At 44.6% G+C, this 22,488-nt stretch overlaps 1 protein-coding gene across 1 annotated transcript in view; it reads right to left on the bottom strand.

The window, feature by feature from the left end:
- The window catches only part of LOC138922107 (ATP-binding cassette sub-family D member 2-like), a 284,371-nt gene that overhangs the window by 14,982 nt on the left and 246,901 nt on the right, over positions 1-22,488 (bottom strand). Inside the window, exons 11-18 of the mRNA XM_070258930.1 lie at positions 22,143-22,240; positions 17,762-17,907; positions 13,872-13,966; positions 13,523-13,728; positions 11,435-11,912; positions 11,219-11,338; positions 9,372-9,577; positions 4,394-4,666 (exon numbers count right to left, since the gene is read on the bottom strand). The gene's annotated coding sequence lies outside the window, so the exon portion shown is untranslated. The remainder of the gene's footprint in view (positions 1-4,393; positions 4,667-9,371; positions 9,578-11,218; positions 11,339-11,434; positions 11,913-13,522; positions 13,729-13,871; positions 13,967-17,761; positions 17,908-22,142; positions 22,241-22,488) is intronic.

Genomic DNA, 22,488 nt, shown 5'->3' with positions numbered 1-22,488 from the left:
AAGGCACCTGGGGGAAGTGGTTCCCCTCTGTAGGTATTTCTTCAGACTGCCAAATGATATTTTGTTGCAGAGCAAAAGCATCACTCAGCTGCCAGTAGTAACAATGTTGACCAAGTAGCCACCTACCTCCCAGGATAAAATAAAGCTGAGAGTAAGGAAAAGATGACTTGGAGTAAGCCAGGAGGAAAGAAAAAATGAAGAGGGGAAAGAAGGACCTTGCTGGTAGAACAAAGCTTTATGCCACATCATCATCCATATGGTGACCCTGTCCTGTTCCCCCCGCCCCCTCCTCAATCTGATCCAGGCATCACCACCTTGAGGCTGATCCAGGCACTGCACAGCACACTGATGCCTTATTCCAAAAAGGCACTGGGCTGTTCTTTGAATACTAAACACTATCTGCAGGGAGGTCATCAGGCATGGCATCCCCCTCTTTGGGAAGGTGATCTTGCTGCCTTCCGTCCATCTATGCTTAATAGGAATATACAAGATCTTGCCCTTAATGTGTACAGTTCACCTATCAGGATGGAAGTGCCGCCTCTGATATTCACGGCCTTGGTGGAGCCATGGTTGGTCTCCCCCAGAACATCTGCAGCTCATGAACCAGAGGTGAGTCCCAGACTATGCACCAGGTTACAGATATATGGGGGTCTCACCATGGACTGCACACATACCCACCCTTACAATAGGGGTTTGGAGGAAAGGCAACTCCACTTAGACAGACTGGGACTCAAAAATTGGCTGAGTGTCAACTGGGGCAAAATTCAAAAAGCATTATGATGGTGAGCGTGAAATACATTAAGTTGTAGATGTCTAAGTAAAATAAAGATGGTTACAAGGGTGGAAAAATAAAATACCAATTTTGTTTTCTAAAAACAACATGATTTTAAAAATGGAAGGGAGGAGAAAAAGGGAAAAATAGAATAAAATGATTGTTCTGTAAGTAATAAGAGGGGGTCAAGACATAGGTGACAAACGAAATAAGACTCCAAGTAAGGGAAAGGAATTTGAGGTTTCCAAGCCCCTTGAGGGAAGCTCTAAAAGTTTTCAGGGAAATAAGGTGCAAACAACGAATTCAGTCCCCATCCTGGATCTTCCACTCCCTGCTACCTCATCTGCGGGCAACGAAGGACAGGGGGCCCTAAAACCATCCCACTCTGATAGCGACCAGGAGCTTGCCAAGGACATCCAGTCAATCGAGCATGGCAGACAGACTTCAGAGATCCTCACACACAGCTTTATAGACAAAGTGAGTCAGAGTAAGACTGCACTAGACAATAACAGATGCAGCCGAGAGGTGCCCACAAGGCAAGCTGGGGCTGGACATGTGCCAAGGGATGAGAATGTGAGTTCCAGTGATAGAGAGGACATGATTCAGGGCCAAAAGATGGTGGAGAAGAATTGAAAACATTTTTCCACGTCCACCATGAACTTCAGGGAGATATTCAAGGCTGAGGAGCTGTGCGTTCTTACATCACAATCTTGTGACATCTTGACAACCAACAAGTTGGGAAGCTCCCAAATGGTAAATATCAATGTGAGCAAAGTAGAAACTACCCTGACCAGTCAATGTCCCTCACCAAAAATACCAGTTCCCCAAGATTCCAAGCCATCAGACATTAAAAAACAGCTCCTTACCGAGTTGAAGTTTCAATTGAAGAGCAGGGAACATAGCCAGCCTAAAGGCTCTCCCGCTGACATATCCCTTACTTCAGATAGCTTGCCTTCCGACTCCTCACTGACTCAGTCCCAGAGCGTCTCCAGTGGGGACATGGGAGCTTCCCAGGTGCTGCAAGTCCACTTGGAGGACAATGGGGATTGGCGGGAACCCTGGGCCTCTAAGCATGTCTCATGGAAATGCCAGGATAGGAATTTCCCACCAGCTGCAAAGACAGTGAGACCTCTGGACTCCAGAGCAGGAGAATGTGGAAGCGAGGATTCAGGAGTTGGGACGTCTAAAGCCAGAAAGAAGAGCCACTCTATTGAGGACAGAGAATTAGAGGGCACTTTCCCGTATCTGTCACAGAATGAACAGTTTCCTCCTGAAAGTTACTTCAGAAAAAAAATGAGGCAGTTTTTTCAGTGGATTAATTCCAAGAAAAAAATCACAGGGCAGGAAAGTCCCCAGCAAAAAGCCAAGTTCACGTCAACCTTTGCACCGCTCCGAGACCCAGCTCAAAGTGCAGCTCTCGTGAGCTGTGGGCCTCCTGAAGCTCATGAGCTCATGGCAGCCATCGGGAAGATCCTAGAGGAGAAACCGGCATGGAGATACGAACCTGAGGCTGCAGAGTGAAGTCAGCAGAAGGGGGAACTGCAGGCCCAGGTAGAGCCTGACGAGGGACATCCCTCCAACTACGGGGCTCTCTCTGACCCACAGCCAGGGGAATGGGCAAGGACCACATCCTGCAGCCAAGATGCTGTCCCTCCTGACAAGAGTTTTCGTACAAGGGTTAGACAGAAAAGAGACAGGATCAGACAGCCCTGGAAAGTTGTGGCCTTCAAGGACCAGCATTTATGCCAGAGTCAACCCCCTTCCCCACCCTAAAGGGAGTCTGTGCCCCATCCAAGACCCACCTGCATGCATGATGTATGCCACGTGCCTCCGGCCACCCTCACCTCTAATGAAAGCACTGTGTTCAGAGATCTGACTCTTCTATTCAAACAGGAAATGCTTCTCCAACACTTCCAGGGAGGAAAAATGTCCCCAAAGAAATCATTCAGTCCTTGTTGAGAAAGCATTGCCATTTTCACGAGAACACATCCTCTGATGAGAACCATGGTTAGCACAACCAAGGATACTGATCGTCCTCAATAAATGTTTCTGCTAGGAGAGAGTAGTGTTCTCTGTGTGGTGCTTTGGGGGAGTGGGTTTGGGGTTCCCAGCGCTTATGCTCAGGGAAAGGAAGGAGGGAAGTCAGCTCTGACTGATTTCCTCATTTGGTTTCTGCAAGATGACCAGTCCCTTGTAGGGGGCCTGACAGTGGCTTTCTCAGTCTTATCTTGGGTCCTGTATTTGACCTTACTCAGATGTCCTGTACTTAAAACACTTTACTTTTTCATAAAAAGTACAAAAAGTTTACTCTAAAAACTTCCGGGCCTTCTCAAAATGAGAAGAACCCTTCAAGTCCAGAACTTGGCTCAACTTGTCTTTCCATCTGCTCCCTCACTATCCTGAACTATACACAGCTGCAGGGTGGGATGCGTTCCTCTGGAAGGATACAGCCAGAATTTCCCCTTGTTGCCTCAGAAAGTTTTGGAATTGGAAGTGTGGGGGTGTTTAGGCCCTGAGGTGAGTGGCAGGGGGAAATGTTGCTCTTGGATCTCTTGGTGAGGAATGAATGTCACCTGCTCCTAAGAGCCTTTCTCTCCCTCAGGAGGTCTGGGTGGTGGGCCGCGTCCCCACGCCTCAGCTGACCCTAACGAAAATGGGGGGCAGTTCACCCTTCCCCTTCCTCTACCCTTCCTGGAGCAGACGGGAGGAGAGACCTTGCAGCTCTGAAAAGGACCAGAGATATGAATATTTTCCTGAAAACGGTAACTTACCTTCATTTAGAAAAAGTTGCTGATTCCTGAGTATCTCACAGGTGAGCAGTCAGTGCAGGTGTGCGTATGGGTGGGTTTTGCGATTGTGGACACTGGAGTGGCCAGGGCAGGGTCCAGGAACTGGGTGGGTCCCACCGAAGAATCTGTTATATGTGGGGTGGTAATCTGTCTGGAAGGCACATTCTGAGCTCAACAATGAGGTCTCCCTGCATGTGAGGACACCTCAAGGAAAGGGCAGAGACGCTCCCGAGGGAAACTTCCTCAGGATGCCCAGCTTGGTAGAATTATTGCAAGACCAAGAGATCACCTGGCTATCATTTGTAGGAATGGTCGTCAGGCAGCCACCCAGAATTTGGGGCAAAAGGAGACAACAAGTAGGGAAAAAGGAATGGTGGAGTGAGTGGAAAAGGAAAGAAAAAATGAGGAGGGGAAGAATGACCTTATCATCACACCTCATGATCCCTGAGGGTCACTTCGAGCTCAAAATGTCCCTTCCAGACAGATTAACACCCCACATCCTGGCCATCCACTCCACCCAGCATTACCTTACCTAGGCCTCACCTCCTGGAGACTAATCAGGGCTGGGGGGAGCACAATGATACCACTGCAGCTAAGAGAACTTGGGATAGTCTTCGAGATTGAAGACAGTGTCTCCAGGAATGCTGTCAAGGAGGTTGTCCTCTCATTTGGTGCCTGCCTTCCCAGCCATGCTACATCTTACACCAAGGTTACAGTAATTTAGGGGTGTGTTAGTTCCTATATAACAAATACCCCAAAAGTTAGTGGCTTAAAAAACCAAGTATTTATTAATTCATAGTTTCTGTTGGTGAGGGATCTAGGCAAGGCCTACCTGGGTTCTCTGCTCCAAGGTCTCTCACAAGGCTGCAATTAAGGTGGCAGCTGGGGCTGGGGTCTCAGCTGAAGGCTTGACTGGGGAAATACACACTTCTTCGCTCACTTCTATAGCTGCTGGCTGGATGCAGTTCCTGAAGGCCTGTTGGACAGAGAGCCTCAATTCCTGGATGGCTGTTGGCTGGAGTTGGCCGGAGGCAACCTTCAGTTCCTTGTCATGTAGGCCTCTCCACCATGGCAGCTTGCTTCATCAAAGCCAGGAGAGAGTCTGCTAGCAAGACAGAAGTCACAATCTTGTAAACTAACGAGGGAAATGATATCCCATCACCTTTCCCTTATTCTATTAGTCAGAAGCAAATCACGAGGTCCAGCTTACACTCAAGGGGAGCAGTTTATACAAGGGTGTGACTAGCAAAAGAAGGGATCTTTGAAACCTTCTTAGAACTCTTCCTAACACAAGGGTTTCTTCTTGGACATCCCACTGAGTTCACTGAAGCAAAAGTGACCAAAGGGACCAAGTGGATCCTTGTGCTCATCCATATCCACGTCATCAAAGGTAAAGCTGTTTAATGGCTAAGCGGAGAAACGTCTGGTAAGAAAAACATCAAAGAGATTGAAGCATCCAAAGAAGCAGGGAAAGGTGGCATGGAGGTAAAGGCGGTGTGGGGTCATCATGAACGGTAAAGTGAAAGGAGCCCTTAGAACCACCTGCCTCACCACTGCCAGTATTCAGACTTAGAGGGGAGGAAAAATTAGGAGCAAGACGGCTCATCCTCGCTCCGCCACCAAATCTCCACTCTGCTCTAGCTCCCCGACTATAGGCCTAAAGAAGCAACCTTCAGTTCCCATAGAGATAGCCAGGCTTATCGAGGAAGCAAACCCTACAGCTTGCAAGGTTTAACTTCTGCTCTTATTGATATATTTAATATAGCACATCCATCATTTCAAATTTGCTTCTCACAGCTTGAACATCAGAGAGAATGAATCACACAATCGATGGCAAAGCCAGTACTAGGGAATTCAGCATGTAGCTCCCATTCTGGGATGTTTTCCATGAACCCACTGCCAAAGAGCTTCTAACCAAGGGAGAGGTGGTGGCTCAAAAGGGCTGACTTACTGGCTGGGGTCACAAGACAAGTCATACCTGGTGCCCAGATATTTGCTTCTATTCAGAGAAACACTGGATGAGGCAACGAGACAGAATTTGCACACTCAGCACATCTAGGCAGTGAACTGTCCAAATGAGGTGACAGTACCACCCAGGAGTGATCCCACACTCTTGTTCTGCTTCTAGTACTGTTTTCCTTTCTCCCAGATTCCAGTTCCTATGGGAAAGCAGGACTCTTACCAAAAGAAGGAAAACGTATTAGCTGAACAGTGACTGGAGAGATGAGGAGGAATTTCTCTAGATTTCATGGGCTTGCTGCTTATACCCAGAGATCAGTGCTGTGCAGCTTGGGGGGTGTGGGGGGTGGGGGTGGGGGTCTCATTTACATGGTACTCTGTGGCACCTGAAGAATTTTCAGTGACATAGAATGTGATGGGAATGGGTTACCTGAATTTTTATACCCTCAAGCCCACACTCCAAACCTAATGTCAGGGCGAATAAAATGCATGAATTGACTGGTACCTTGATGTGGCTTGGGTATGGGAACCCCAGATCTCAGCTTCAGGCACTGTGAATTTCTCTGGTACCAGGTGCTGCCTAAGGGAATCAGCTTTCTTGAGGCAGCCTTCACATGGATTAACACTCAGAACTGTGCCGTAATCTGCAGCCACAATGAAGGGGCCCAGGCTATGAGAAGGGGCTCTTCTCTCTCTTTTTTTTTTTTTTAAAAGATTGGCACCTGAGCTAACAACTGTTGCCAATCTTCTCCTTCTTTTTTTCTCCACAAATCCCCTCAGTACATAGTTGTATATTTCAGTTGTGGGTCCCTCTAGTTGTGGCATGTGGGACGCCGCCTCAATGTGGCCTGAGGAGCAGTGCCACGTCCACACCCAGGATCCGAACCAGTGAAACCCTGGGCCGCCAATGCGGAGCGTGCGAACTTAACCACTTGGCCACGGGGCTGGCCCCGGGGCTCCTCTTGAGGCCTTTCCTCTGGAACTTCCATTGGCCCTGGATCAGAGCCTAATTTAGGCTATTTTCCTGGGGTCACAAGGACACGTTTGGTCTTCCTTAGGGAGGCCAAGTGGAAGCTCAGAGATTTGTGGAGGCTGCCTCCCTATCTCTCCCAGGAGACTCGGGGTCTGTTCCTTCCTTCTATGGGGGCCAGGAGGTAGAGAAGGAACTGAGTATTATGCAAGTTTAGCAATGCTTCACTGTGGGAGGGGGTTGGGCTGACAAGAGTAGGTAATTTTCCTTTGCAGGGATTCTTGCCCAGCTTGAGGCAACCTTCATTTGAAGCAGGATAATGCTGTTTCTACCCTCCACCTGAGGGGATTCCAGAAGGAATAAAAGTTACCTTTCCTCATTTGTCTTACAGGAAGTTCTGGGCTTCTGGGTTCAGGAGTTATTAATGGCTTTCATGTTTCCTGAACCCAAGCAGAAGTTGTGAGACACCTGTTGTGCAGTCCTGTCCAGACCCTCATGTGGGAGGAGACTTTAGCTGGCTGCTCCAAGGAGAGAGGAGATAGGGGTTGACACAAGTGCTGGGGTGAGAGAAGGAGAGTTGCCTAAAGGTAGCAGTGGCTCCAAGACCCTGAGAATCAGGATGTAGACACGAGTCCCTTAGGTGGACGGGTTCTGTGTGGAAGTCCTCTAGGAGACAGCACAATGTTTTAAGGGATGAAGTGATGATGCTGAGATGACTAATCATCAAGCCCCATCATCTTGAGAGCTGTCGCAAGACACGGCATTGCTCACACTTAGCACAGAGGCTGTGCAGCCACTGGCCTTTCAATGGGCCTGAAGGGCTTGGGCAATGAAAGTCCCAGGGGCAACCAAGATGGACTCAAGATCACAGGCTCTTACCTACATATTTGATGGTGAATACTTAACTAAATAGGCAAAAAGCTCCCATTAATGACTACTATTGTATATCTTCCTACCCTTTAAAATGGGGTCTTTGAGCCAGATTTAATTTAATTTAGAAAAATTAAGTACTGCTTATTGTACTTCAATGTTGTGAAACAAATTTATGCTTTTTATGTATATTATCCCATTTAAACTTTACAATGCTTTGAAGTAGGTTTCTTTACCCTCTTTTATAGAAGGGCACGACCTGAAGGACAGAGAAGGTAATATATATTCAGAGTGCTAGCACAGAAGAGGGAGCCAGGGATGGAGAGCCCCCTTACGCTGTGAGGGATTCTTTGGATGTAAATGATGGCAAGCGCAATTCAACTGACTTTAAAAACAGGATCTGTTGACTCAGGCACCTGAAAAAGCTCTGGGAGTAAGGCTGCCCTCACGCAGGAGGATTCATATTGGGGCTCAGCTGATGTCATCAAGTTTCAGTTTCTATCCATTTCTCTGCTCTAGATTCTGGACTGGCTACCTTGTAAGTCTGTCTGGCAAGTTCGTAGCTACATCTTCCAAACTAAAAGCGCAGCTAAAAATGGGTTGTTTCTCCCACTAGTCCCTTCAAAAGTCCCACTGTGCCTTATTGTTTCCTGTTGGGTCACATGCCCATCCCTGACCAATCACTGTTGCCAAAAGCATGGACCAATCTTTTTGGCCAAGCCTGACTTCAATGCCCTCCTTTAAAGTAAGAGCGTTAGTGGTAAACAACTCCACTTCACATGGACTGAAACTGACAACGGGGTTAGATCCCCAGAGGGCAAAAGAAGGACTATTTTTAGAAGGTGAGTGAATGCTGAGTGTCAAAATAAAAACAAAAACAAAACGGATGTCTACTTCAACCCTCTCTCTCACCACCCCATTTCTGCCTTCTTGTCCAGAGTCATGCCATGGACTGAAGGTTAGAGTTAGAGGAAATGCCAATTCTGTGGACAGGAAAGGAACTCAAAGGGGAAGGAATCAATCAGAGGCCCCAACATCCATGCAGATAGACCATCCAATGATCTGATCTCTCACTGTCTGCTCCTTCTCATCTTAGAGTCCTTTACCTTCATTCCAGTTCAGTTATGGCCATATCCTAGAACTTATCACCAGCAACACTTGTGTGTTCTGAAAAAATACAGTCTGACATTCCTCCCTTTATCCTCTCAGCTTCTGCCCTCAGCATGCTAATGCCTCAACCTATTCAGGAACTACAAGCCACTCCATACTTTCCCCTGCTTACCTGACAACCTTTGTCTTCATTTCCTCCCTCTCCAAGGAAAACTTCATGGGGCATCACTTAATCCTAAACCTAAATATACTGCTCTGCTCTAAACAGCCTACCCCCTTCTTTCATTCGTCCTGTCTAGCAAAATCCAACTCTGCCCGTTTTAGAACTGCCTTCAAATAAGGGCCTGCTTCCTCTTGGATAAAATCACACAAGTGTGTTTGTGCCCCATAAACTTCTGTTCTACATCTGTTGCTCAGCTCCACCACTGCCTCAGAATCCAGTCATTCCTCCTGTGTTACCATGTGCCAGACGCTCTTCCAAGCACTTGGGACACCCAGTGGAGGCAACAAACAGAGGCCCTGTCTCGGGGGAGCTTCTGTGATTGTTTTCTCAGTCAACTCGCTTGCCTAAGTTCTCAAAACAATTCCACTTTCCTACACCTTGTCCACACTCCTCGCTCATTGATCATATGTGCTGGACCACCAGAGGGAAACAGAGAAGTCATCAGATGGGAACTTTTCTTCATAAAAACTTCAAAACAAAACAAAACCAAAACCAAAATGAGATCCTCCATCTCTTCTTTCCTCCTTCCTTCCCACCATACTGAAAGGTTTCCCTCAATGCTTTCCTTAATCCTCCCAACCTGGGATCTGCCCACCCTTTCCAAGTCACACCACTTTCACATGTGTGGACTATCTGCCTTAATTATCTACTTTTCCAGAGGACCAAGACTACATTTACCTCATCACAGCTGGAAACACCAAGCAGAGCTCAGAATCCTCTGGAGGAATACATTGGCAATGGGAGGGATCTATGGGGAGGTCCTGCCCAGCATGCTCTGGGGCGGGGCCACGTCCGGGGGCAGGGCCTGAGAGACTCTGAGAGCCTGTTTGGCTTCTTGAGGGCGACGGCACTAGCAACACGGCCAGACATCTCACCTCAGGCTTCTGGAAGATATGAGTTGAGATTTAATTCAAAGACAGGTTCTGAGGAAGGTTTCTGGATGCCTGAGTGACCTTCCCCACTGCCCAGCCTGAAGGATCCTTTCCTCCATCTGCCATTTCCATTACGGTGGGCAGGCCCTCACAGCCCCTGGGCCCCCAAACTCTCACTCCAGGCCCAGCCTGAGAAGGCGCTCAGAGGCCTGGGGGCGGGCTGTGCCTGCCCAACACCACCCCCTTTGACGATGGCACTCTTAGGAACTCCACCAAGGTGAGAATAGTAATAAATAGAGTAACAACATTGACAACTGTTAAGGCTTCACCTTACACTGGCTGCCTGGCCTTGCACAAGTAGCCTGAGTCTCAGATCTCATCTATTATGTGCAGATACTGACGTGTACTCATAGGGTTGGTCCTCGGAACTGGAATGAATGAGTAAAGAGTTTTGAACAGTGTTTACCTAACACTAGAAGTTTAATATGTGCTACCCATTATTATCACTCATTTAAAATGCTAGGCCTCCTCTTTATTATTTTAGAAGTATCAATTTACCACTCATTCATTCTTCCTTCCTTCAGAATGAATTTATTTAGTACCTAACATGTGCCAGACACTATGCCAGGCTCTGGAATACAATGGTAAGCAAAAAGGTAGAGTCTCTGCCTTCATGGATCTTACAGTCTAGAGGGGAGATCAGGCAGAAATTAATCATACGAGATTGTGTAAATGTCCCATGTTACATTCTATGAAGGGTTCATGAGCTGGTTGTCGATGCCAAGGGAGTTTAAAACATGGGGATTTGGCCTAACCAAGGAGAAGAGGGTCTTCCTCACCCACCCCTCAGGAGCTGATAAGGCTTAAGAGGTAAAAGGTGAGTAGGAGACAACTTGGCAAAGCAGGGAGGGAGAAGTGTTCCAGGCAGAGGAATCTGGGTGATGAGAGCAGGGAGAGTGAGGAGGGAGGAACGTGATGCAGCAAGAAGAGGGAAAAGCGTGGGAGGCACCGATTAAGCAGAGTTCTCTGGGCCAAATGAACTAGTTAAGTCTTTGGAGCAATGGGGAGCCAGGGGAAATTTTTAAGTTAGGATTTCTTTATATGTGTAGGGTATTCAGATTTTAGTTGTATTATTTGAGTTTCCAAAAGATTACTGTGAATTAATACTGTGAATTAATGAATTACAGTGATTTAATGTGAAGAATGCTTTGGATGGGGTAAACAGGATGTGAGAGACCAGTGAGAAGGCCACTGCAGTAATCTACGAGAGAAATGATGTCAGCATGGACCACAATGGTGGTGACCAAAGTGGAGTAACGTGGACGGATGTGAGTGGCATGACTTCATTAATTCTAATAAGACGGAACATTTTTCCTTTTGTTTCGCTCCAGTGCCCAAGAGGTACAGGTTGGTGCAAGATGTGGGGTCTTTTATAGAGTTGGACAAGTCAGCAGACACGAAACATTTGAAAAGGCTGCTTGAACTGCTGACTAGCCAAAATCAAAGAGGAAGTTGACCTTCAACCCTTTGTTTTATTCCAGCTGCAGAAGTCATTTTCAGTTACTCTCTGACTCAAGTAAACACCACTCCCTGTCACCTTATCCCTTTGAGGGTTGGTTCACTTCTACATTTTCACTGGGACATGATTCTCACCGACAGTAGAAAGTTCGGCACCCAGACCTGCAGATGTGAAGACACTTGCTCCTCTCTCGAACTATTAGTACTTCTGGGAAACACGTCCCAGTGCCAAACTGTCCTGGTCCTGAAATGACCCTGTTATTTGGGGAGGTAGTAAAGGAAATTACATGTGTTAAACCCCGAGCGGCACTCTCTTTGGACATCGAAAGGTGTAAATGATAAAATACTTACTAGACTTAAAGACCAGGGAGTAAACGGGGGGCTGGATGCTGCCCAGACTCTGTGTGTCAGCAAAACATATCTGAGCTCAGCGAAGTAATCCAGGACCAAGTGTTTTCCTCAGTGGAATAATTAGACAACAGAGGTGGGCAATTTAGAAAAGATAACTTCTTCTGTCCCTGCTTTAGAATTTCTATTACAAACAAAACCCAAGCCTTAGCAAGATTTAAGAGCATGGGACAAAGACGGCTAGATGTTGAACTGCTGGGAGTGGAGCCCACGTTTTATTTATCTTTGTATCCAAGCACATCCGCAGTGCTTGCCACAAGGCAGATACTCAGTGAATGTTGGGTGGATCAAGGATTCCTCTGTGTTTTCATGGGGTATTTATATGGTATGGGAATTCAGTCATTTTTTGCCCCACTAGGTAGAGATGGATGCTTTCTGTTCTCCATGTTTACTTTGAACACCATTTAGCTACAGGGATGTTCTAAAATGAAATAATAAGGAAACCAGCTTTAATACGATTTTATATATACAGACAGATACACTTTCTGACCACGTGCAGATATGAATGCTCTCCCTGGAAGATGCTTTTGTAACCTAAATTGCACTAGAATGAGGTTAGAGATGGGGAAGAAAGGGAAAGTAAGGCAAAACTCACAGCTTAATTTCTAGACAGGATTGCTGCTTTAAAAATGAATTTCAGGTGCTTCTTGGCATACTTGGCCCAAGCACTGGAGATTTAACAGTGATTTGTGATTTGGTGTGACCCAGAACATGGCCCAATGGTCCTCTATCCTTTGAAGCCGTCAGTCTGTTTTCTTGATTGCTGTTCTGGACTTTCTCACCGTCACTAACCATCAGGGCCCCATTCCTTCTGCTCTGTCCTAGTGGAACAGTCCCTTGACCTTCATTCTCCCACTACTCTAGTCTCGACTTCTCCTTGTTGCCAGATTACTCTATTATTGCTTCTCAAATTGTGGTTCCCAGACCAGCAGCATTAGCATTGCCTGGGAACTTATTAGAAATGCAGATTCTCGGGCCTCACTCTGGACCTACTCAAGAAGAAACTTTGATGTGGGGCCCAGCAATTTTAACAAGCAAGGTAATCTCCAAGGTGAGAACCACTGCTGTACGTAAAGCTCAGTTCTGAGCATATCACCCCTTTGCCCAATACCCTTTATTGCTTTCCTGCCGACAACCACATGAGTGTGTGTGTGTGTGTGTCTGTGCGCGCCCTTCTATCCAAGGCCTTCTGCAATCAAGCACCAGCTCAGGTGTCCCCACGCAGGGAGGTGTGTTCCACAGTCATCCTAATGGGTCACCTGCTCTTCCCTCTGCTCTCCTGCCGCCTCTCTCTGTTAATGTTGGGTCCTCTGCTATAAATACCCACCTCCTCCCTCTCCTTGGAGAAACCTTACTCATTCTTTAAGGCTCACTTAAAAATTAGTATTTATCTAAGGAATCCATACCTGTGCCTTTAAAACCAAATAGTACTGAAGGCTTTATAAAGAACCACGGCAGGCCCTCCCCCACCTCACAACCCCAATCCTTCCTATCCCCCCAGTTCCATTCCCCATGGAAACCACTTGAGCCGTTTCTATCACAGTTGTTCTGGTGTTTACCTCTATTTATATAACTAATACGCAAATACTTGTATTTAAAAGTAATTTTAAAATATTAGACACTAACTTCTTGCCGTGGTAGATAAAATTTGAGTAAGTAAAATTGCAGGTGGATGAAATTTGGTCGACACCCCATTCCCCTCTTCACTCTTCTCAATCTTTCCTCACTTAAATCTTTATTCATGCAAAGTTCATCTTGGCATGGAAGGTGACTCCTTTCCTGGAACGTGTTCAGAGACTGCTCCTCCCCTGCTCCCACAGAGCTGTGTATCTCTCTTAGTGCACTGTCCCCCTTGCCCTTCCACGTTTGTATGTATGTGTCTCCCATTCCCACCAGCTTGTAAGAGCCAGAAAAGTCTAATCCGTCTTTTACTTTCCCAGAATCCTCCCAGGGCAAAGCACAGGGCCTGGGATATAGCACACACTGAGCAAACGTGGCCAATTTAACCGTAAAGTAAAATATCTGCCTGACCTTTGAAGCTTGCTGGTGTGACAGCAGTACTTGGAATGAGTCTTCCCGTTCCAATGTGGTTTTCCAACATTATTGTGGGAAATAGTAAACTGGAGTCAGGAGACTTGAGCCACACCACCTTCTTGGTGACTTCTTTTAAGACCTTGGGGAAGGCACTTAATGGTTTTGCTTCCGTTTTTTCATCTATAAAGTGGCAACAATAATATCTATGGACAGAGTTGTAGGGAGGACCAAATACAACAGCACAGGTTATCAGGTATAAGGCGTTACATTGATTCCTTATGTTTAAAACAAAAAGGCAAACCATTTTCTGGTAGCACATAGGGCTATAATGAACATTAAAACCAACCTTTAAATAGAAAACTTTATTTTTAGATGATCCAGGGGGTCTTTCTTCCAAGATCAGCCTAAGATTTTTTCGGAGGAAACTGTATTCTCATTGTCCTGAAATTTGAAGCAAGAAAACTCAATCGTTTAAGACCATTTGCCTATTCTTACTTGTTGATGAGAAATCACGACTACTGCCACCCTTTTAGCCTCTGAAGGAATTGTAAGCTTTGTCTTGATTTGATGGCTCAAAAATAAAATCTACCAAAGGTACGTTTTCTAAGCCTCGTCTGGCTCTACCCATTAGAAAAGTGTGAGCTACTGTTCTATCAAAACTAATTATATTTTAAATCTACAACCAAGTCTCAATTACCAAGGTTAATGGGACTACATACATACATAATTCTCTCTTACATTTATCCAGTGTTTTTAACTTCTTCAAAGCACTTTTCACTGTACTGCATATATAAAACAGATGCATTTTTTTAAATCCACAAATAAGGTAAAAAATAAATCTTCAGATCAATAATTTCAACTTTGTACCTGTCAAAAGCTATTAGAACTTGCAAAATTGTCTAATAGGACTTTCATTGCCCTACTCTCCTCTCGACCCCTCTCAACTAAGGCCAGAAAAGACCGAAAGATCTGGAGGAATCTCCAGAGGAGAGGAAGCCAGAGAGGGAAGGAAGCCAAGGACCTGGGCCATCCACAGCCTGGATCATTAGCTCCAGCGTAATTGAGAATAACTGACTGTATGTGTGACTATGGCCAGAAAATCCAGAAAGAGATGAAAAGGCAAAGAAAATGACGTGTGAGTAACAGTATTTACAGGGTCTGTCTTTGTCATTCTCTCAACAAGCATTACTGAGTGCCTACTGTAATGACAGGTGCTTTCAACAAAGAGGATGGACACAGCATGAACAACCCAGGCAAGACTGCTATTTTCATAGTGATGACCTTCCTGAATGGTGCAGACAGACAACAAACACAAAGACACACAACTTCACATAAACGAGATAACTTCAGGTGGCACTAAGCTCTGTGGAGTCCATAAACACAGGAATGTGATAGAGCCTTGGGGAAGGGATGCTGTTGTAGATAAGGTTGCCAGGGAAGGCCTCAGGGTATCGGAGCTGCAATCTGTGAGAAGAGCCCACCCTGTGCAGGTCTGCAAACCAGATGGTGGAATGAGTGAACTCGCCAAGTATGCTAGAGGGAGAGGGGTCCAGGCCAGTTTCAAGGGGTTCCAGGAAAGTCACTGTTCTGTGGTTATTCACTTTGTGTCCTTTTAGGGATATTACTAAAACCTCTCCAGGACCCCGGATTTATTGCCTCTACAATGCGGGTTGCTAACACTGATCACCTGGACAGGGGAGCGCTGAGAAATAATGGGTAAACAATTGTGAGGAGCCACATAAATGCTAAATAATGCTCATGGTAATAAGCTTTTATTAAAGTCAGCACCTTGATAGGCAGCTCACAATCGGATACCTTGGCAAATGTGTAAATTGACGTGGCTGCTCCCTGTGCACACCAGCACCATCCTTTAAAACAGAAAAAAATAAATGAGCCTATGGTCATGATATTCGAAGTAGTTAGTGATCAAACAACTGTCTGGAGAGAAAGCTGGTGTGTGAAGTGTACAATGGGAGCAGGAAGATAACGGCACATCACAGCCCAGCTCACGCAGAGGATAACTCATGAATTGACTGGATGCTTGCTGGTGCACACACCATCCGCTCCAGGGTGGTACTCTAACCCCGTCAGGACTAGGTGCTGCCACCAAAAGGCCCAGCAGACAGGAAGGGGAGTGAGAAGGAGCCAGAACAGAAGCATCTCTGGCAGCAGCCCTCTCTGGCCCTCTTGGCCTTGGAAAGCCACCCCTGGGGGAGGAATGAGCAGCCAGCACCAAGGGCCCTACCTTGGAAGGGCACCAAGGAAGTGGTGGGGGGTGTGAGGGAGGAGGGATGAGCATTGCATTTCTCCCTACGAGAATGAAATATGCCAACGCCAGGAGAGACTTCAGTTGTCGTTATAACTGAGCCTCCCCACACAGAGATATGAGTCCACCCCTTAGAAGCAAATCTTCCTCCCCCAAAACCTCCCCCCAAAATATAACATTAACATCACAAAAAATGAATTCTTTTTTGTGGGTCCTACCATCTCTTTGATATAAATACACAAGTGCCTAAACATTCTTTCCCATCTCCCATCCCACATCGGCAATCAGATTGTGACACACACACACACACACACACACACAAGCACATGCTCACACAAATACCACACACACCCAATTCCTTTGTTAAGCCCTGGCTCAGCTATTATAAGGTACCTGTGGAGTGTAGGTCACATAGTAGAAAAGTTTAAATTACTGTTGCTTCTACTCTGAAAAGCAGACAGGAAGAAAAGACAATAAAAAAGAAAACACTTATTTTAAGGCTGATACTAAACACTCTACTCCACGTTCACTGAGGTCAATTTCCCACTGTGGGATGGGGAGAATCGAGATGATCTCTGAGGTGCTATGAACCCACAGTGCAGACTTCACGTTTTGAGGCTTGACTAGAAACGACGGGGACGTGAAAAAGAACATGGCGAGATAATCCTAGTCTTCAGGAAATTATGGTTTAAACTGGGCTGGAGAAAGACCAAGATCCTCAAAAAAATCTAATTGATTTTAACCAAATGGAGTAATTTTAAAATGTTAAATACACTGGGATATCATATTAAAAGTATTCTGGGAGAGCATGCCGCATGGGACATGGTAAGTGCTGAATTTCCTGCTGCTAAGGGAGGCATTCCTATCTGCCAGTGTCTCATGCTGCTCAGACCTGAACCATTCATTTAGGTAGACCATTTGTCCAAGTGCGTCATTTCCCAAAATAGCCAATGGAGGACTCCAGGGAGAACTGTCCTGAGGAGATGTGGTCATCCTCAAGGCCAAATCAGTCTAGACTAAGATGGTTCTTAGCAAGACTGCCCAAAGGGCTTCTAGACTTTGTTTGGTAAGTGTTGTTAATGCCTTGGTAACAATGGACTGTTGATAAGGTGGGAGATAATGTCAGAAGGAAGGAAGGTATCTGCTCACATCTTTTGCTTTTAACTTAAGCTAACCCATAAAATCCATTATCAAACCCCAGGGAATGCTCCCAATTATTGTCTTGGACCCTTCATTTCGCTTTGCTTTGTTTTTTTTTTTTTTTTTCAACTCTCTATTTCTGTTTTTACCTGGCACTGACTCGCTTGACTCCTCTTCTCCTCTCAGCTTCTGGCTCTGTGCTCCCCCTTTAGACTTGATGAGTAATTTTGGTTTTCCTGCTTTTCACCTTTGGCACCCCTTCAAAAATGGGTTAGGTTTATCTTCTGGCTCTTTCTACTTCTGACTGCTTGGAAGTTTGGATCATACTTAGCCAAGTTTTGATCCCAGGACCTTTCCCTGGCTTTGACCTGTCTCAGTGGCATCTGTGCTGGGCTTGACTCCTCCAGGTGAGGGCGTCGGCAAGAGGGAGGATCAAGCAAAGATCAAGCAAGGAAACAGGAAGAATACCTGGCTCAGCTTAAACTGTGCAGGGCACTGAGGCCTTGCTGGCCGTCCAGTCTCTGCCTCCTTCTTCCTCTGCTGCTTTCATTCCCTCCCGTCTCTGACTTTCAATTTTTATTAAGTTTCCACCTTCTGACTGCTCAATCCTCTTCTAGCATCCCTTTGTAAGATTGAAATGGGAGTGGGAGTGATATCCATTAGCCAAAATAAGTTCCATAGCTGGGAGAAACTGCTGAATCTCTGGTGTCTTTATAGCACTTATCAAATCCCAATTACCCATATTAGTTGGCAAACTGCTCTGGCTTCCCAGGCAGTCAGCTGGTAGGTGAGTCAATAAATATCTGTCAGATGGATGGATGCACACTCACTAGTTGTGTAGCATGGCATCAGGTACTTTAAATAATACAAAGTATAAGACTTCATCCTTGGCTGAAGAAGGACATCTTCTCACGGCCATTCACAAAAGGACTGTTTGGAAACATCACCAAGCGCTAGACCAGCTTCGCTACTTCTTCTAGAAAACAAGAAGAAATCTCTTGTTTCAAGAGATGTTTGTGTCATCTCTTAATGCACAACTGGCTTCATGTGGGCAAAAGGGAACATGAGCAAAGCCCTGGTTAAAGCATAACAGACACCCTTGGGCTAATGAACTGTCGAAGGTAGTAGTGTCAGCGGATTTTCTACATAACTGCTTTGTAAACAGCAACACGCATAAACCATAAACAAGGAGAATGAAGTGAGCACCCACAGACCCACCACTCATGTCAAATCATACAATGTTGATATCACCCCAGAAGCCTCCACTCTCCTGTCTGATAATCTTTCACTTACTTTTCTTTATAATTTCATCACCTTTATAGACTCCCATAAAACATTTAGTTATATCCAGTTTGGGGATCAAAATAGATTAAAAAACAACAATTGCAGGTGCATTCAACATTGGACATGAAAAAGAAAACTGGTTTTTTAATAAGATACTTCAAGTGTACACTTTCCGTAGGTGATCAAGACATTTACTCTTTCGTCCATTTTTATGTTTGCTGACTGCCAATCACTCTACTCCTTAATACTTCAAAGGTATTTTTCCCAAAGCTGCCTTTTGTCTTACACTAATGCTTTCCCGGACTCAAGTGAATTTTGAAGGAGACTGAGCTCATCATGATGAAATGGATGTTGACATTCCATAACCATCACTGTAATTATTCCTAATTTGTACTTTGCTTCAAAAACTCTCTTCCCTTGCCCCCTAAAGTCTGTACTTTCAGAATAGCATCTACAGCTTTAATTATACCTGACAATAAACTACTCTCACCACAAAATCTTGTTAATCACGGTGTACGTTACTATCTTCAAGTATCCTGTTTTTTTAAAACTGCATTTATATCAGGTTCCCAAAGAGTTACAATATTAGCAATGAATGTTTTAACTGTTTCTGTAATTACTGTTTGTAATTACTACAAATCAAAGTTGTACAAACTTTGGATTGGAGGCTGGTTGAATTATCTACCAAACTGGGGTGAATGGTCTTTTAATCAACTGTATACTGAACAAATCTACAGAGTAAAAACTGAGATGGAATTTGAGTGACTTGGTGTCCATCGAGAATCAAATCTGATGCTGTAGTGTTAACAAGGGACTTCAGGTCCAGAATGATTCTGTTAATCACACGTCTTCCAAATTAGTCAGTTAATGTTGTGGGTCCTGATGAGACAGGATTTAGGAAGGCAGAGAGCGGCGGGGAATGCTCCTGGTGATAGGATCCTTAGAGCAAAGGACAGAAGACAAAAGGAGAAGGCTGTATTCATGAGAAGTGAGCTGGACCATAAGCGCTATAATTAGAAGCTTATAATGTCACCACACTGCTTTCTGTAATGTAATATTTTTGTTGTCTGTTATTTTCCTTGATTCAGGTTTTGTATTTTTCATGATGTAATAGTGAGATCTAGTCTCATTTTTCTGTGTATTTGGATACATTGAGTAGAGTGCTCTGGCTGAGTAAAGAGTTTCACATATGGGAGACTTGAGAAACAAGAGTGGCAAGGAAAGTTAGGTCAGATTATGAAAATTCTTAAAATGTTTCTATTGGACTTAATCCTTCAGAAGTCATTTAGTGTTCTCTTTTCTTTTTTTGTAACTGAGAGCACCATGAGGAAAGGAGTGTTTTTGATGATCTATTTTATTTTATTTCTTTCTCTTTTCTTGGAGGAAGATTGGCCCTGAGCTAACATCCGTGCCCATCTTCCTCCATTTCATCCGTGGCTCGCCTGCCACAGCATGGCCTGATCAGCAGTGTATAGGTCTGTGCCAGAATGGGAACCTACAAACCCCAGGCCGCCAAAGAGGAGCACACAAACTTAACCACTACACCACCGGGCTGGCCCCATTTTTGATGATTTCTAAGGGGTAAAAACTAGGCAGGGAGATTAGGTAAGATGATATAGCAAAAATTCAGGCATTAAGAAATAAGGTTAGACTAGGCTGGCGATGGCGGCCATGGATTGGAAAGGAAGGAAGGATGGATGCAGCATCATAAGGGAAAAATTTGCTTCTTTCCCTTTGTCTTTTCAGCCATTTGGGCTTAACGGTGTTCAGTGCTCCTGATTTATTTCCCTTCCCATTTATATTTTCCTTCTTCCCTCGATAATCTACTTTTGCTTTCCCATTTTTCCCTCTCTTCTCTCCTTTGCTTGCATTCTTATCACCTTCCCTGATAGGACGATGACTGAATCGGGCAGGTAGACATGAAATGGGAGATCTGAGTAGAAACTAACTATAAGATTTACTAATTAGAGTATGTTGCTGCTTAACACATTTTTTTTTAACCTTTCATCTGCAGTTAAAAAGAAGAAAAGAAAGGTGAGGAGGCAAAAAAGGAGTAGAGAGGAAAAGGGAGAGACTCATTTATCCATTCATTCAAGAAGTGCTGTGTTTCCAGAGAAAGAGAGAGTGCCAAAGAGATAGAGAAAACACCACACAATAATTTGTGTTATTGTAGTTGTATCATCTATTTCCCCTTCTAACTCAGTTGGGTAAAGTAGAGATGCCAGATGGGAGGCTAAAGACTAAGGTGAGATGGGCAGTCTCCCTCCCTCCCTTATTGCCTGCTGCTTCTCATATCAAAAGATGGAGTCTACATCCCTCCCCCTAGGCCTCAGTGACTGGCTCAACCAATAGGATGCTGTGGAGGTGACTTTCTGGGACTTCTGAGGCTAGGCTGTAAGAAGCCTGGTCTTTTGGAATATATCCTCTTGGGATGCTTTCTTTTGGAACCCAGCCACCACTTTGAGAGATGCCCAAGTCACACGAAGAGGCCACATGCAGGCCCTCCAGTTGGCAGCCCCGAATAAGATAACAGCCAGCATCCTCAGCAAACACAGAAATGAACCATCTTGACATCCAGCACAATAGAGGCAAAGAGGATTTCAGCCCAAGCTGACATCTGACTGTACTTCCTAGGAGACCCCAAGCAAGAACTGCCCAGCGAATCCCAGCCAATCCACAGAACAATAAGAGACAAGAATAAGTTACTGTTTCAAGCTACTCTACTTTGTTGTGGTTTGTTATACAGCAATAGATAACTTTTTTCATCCTTACACGAGACACAAAGAATATCGAAAGTTTGAAGATTCATGATGCCACCCGGAATGCATGTATATTTTTTACGTATTTTTTTCCTTTTAAAGGTCACTTTCTTATTCATTAGCCTTGAAATTGGAATTTGAATTGACCTTGATCAGAAATCCTAAGAAATGCTTAAGCAAATATTTTAAGCACTATCATATTTTGAGTACTAGTTCAGGATAAAGTGGTATTGATGTGACAAGAATAATGGATGTGTAATTAGAAGATGGAGTTTAAGTCCTAGTTCTGTCATTTATTACTGTGTGGCCTACAACAAGTTATTTAACATTTCTGCTTCCTAGTTTCCAATGCTATAATGTAATCGAAGGTATTTAGTGATGCATGACAAAACACAAACATTCAGTGAATTTCCATTTCTTTCCTTCCTATGAAAGTCCTGTACTCATAAGTGCAACCATATCAGAGCCTATCATACTGCTTCCTAAAACTAAATATTTTTATTATGTATCAAATGTTTCCCTTGATAACTATTGCATAAGCTTCCATAGTGTTGCCTTTACTAGTGTGATCTGCCTCACTTTTCCTGTGGGATAGTTTATTTAATAGATTTTGGGGACTCATCCTGTTGCTGGATTCTTACAAAGACTCTTTTGTGATAACCTTCTTTGGTTTTCAAGGACATGACCCTGTTTCTCGAGTGTGGTTCCCTACTGTAGCATAAATGTTAACAAGTTAAATGCATATCACATAAGAATTTTAATTGTTCATCATATGTTTATGTATTGAAATATAGAGTCGAATTGATATAATTGGTAACATTACCCATTTGCTTTGATTTGAGATGTCAAGTGATTGAAAAAATTTTTAATTCAGAATTGAATTACCTTGCTTATTTGAATTTATCATTTTTGCGTAATTAGGATGAACTAATTTTTTTTTTATTAATGTTATGATAGATTACAACCTTGTGAGATTTCAGTTGTACATTTTTGTTAGTCACGTTGTGGGTACACCACTTCCCCCTCTGTGCCCTCCCCCCACCCCCCCTTTTCCCTGGTAACCACCGATCAGATCTCCTTATCAATATACTAACTTCCACCTATGAGTGGAGTCATATAGAGTTAGGATGAACTAATTTAATTTGCAGTTATCCTTAAATGACTTAACTGATGTCTGCTGAGGTTCTCAAGGCCACAGGATTATGGAGTCATGCTGAACATCACTCTGTCTCTTAGGGTTGGAAGTACAAGTGCACCTTGTGAAGCCTGGAGACAGAAGTTACAAGCTTGATTTTTTCTCCATTAATGTTTTTTTTCTGTTTTGTCCCCCTCATCTCACTCTAGGCTGCGTCATGTTTCCCAGAAGGACCACATATTGCATTTGGAGGTGGTCCTCCTTTTCCAACTTTGTTCTGATTTTATGTCATTTTTACTTGGTGTTGAGCTCACATCTCAGTTCTGCAAAGGAAAGCTGGTTATTTATCTGGTAACTTGTGGTTGGAATCCCCAAGAGA

Source organism: Equus caballus, unplaced genomic scaffold, assembly GCF_041296265.1.
Source record: "Equus caballus isolate H_3958 breed thoroughbred unplaced genomic scaffold, TB-T2T haplotype2-0000451, whole genome shotgun sequence".
NCBI lineage: Eukaryota > Metazoa > Chordata > Mammalia > Perissodactyla > Equidae > Equus > Equus caballus.
The sequence above is the reverse complement of the archived record's forward strand: the minus strand, read 5'-3'. Positions and strand labels throughout refer to the sequence as shown.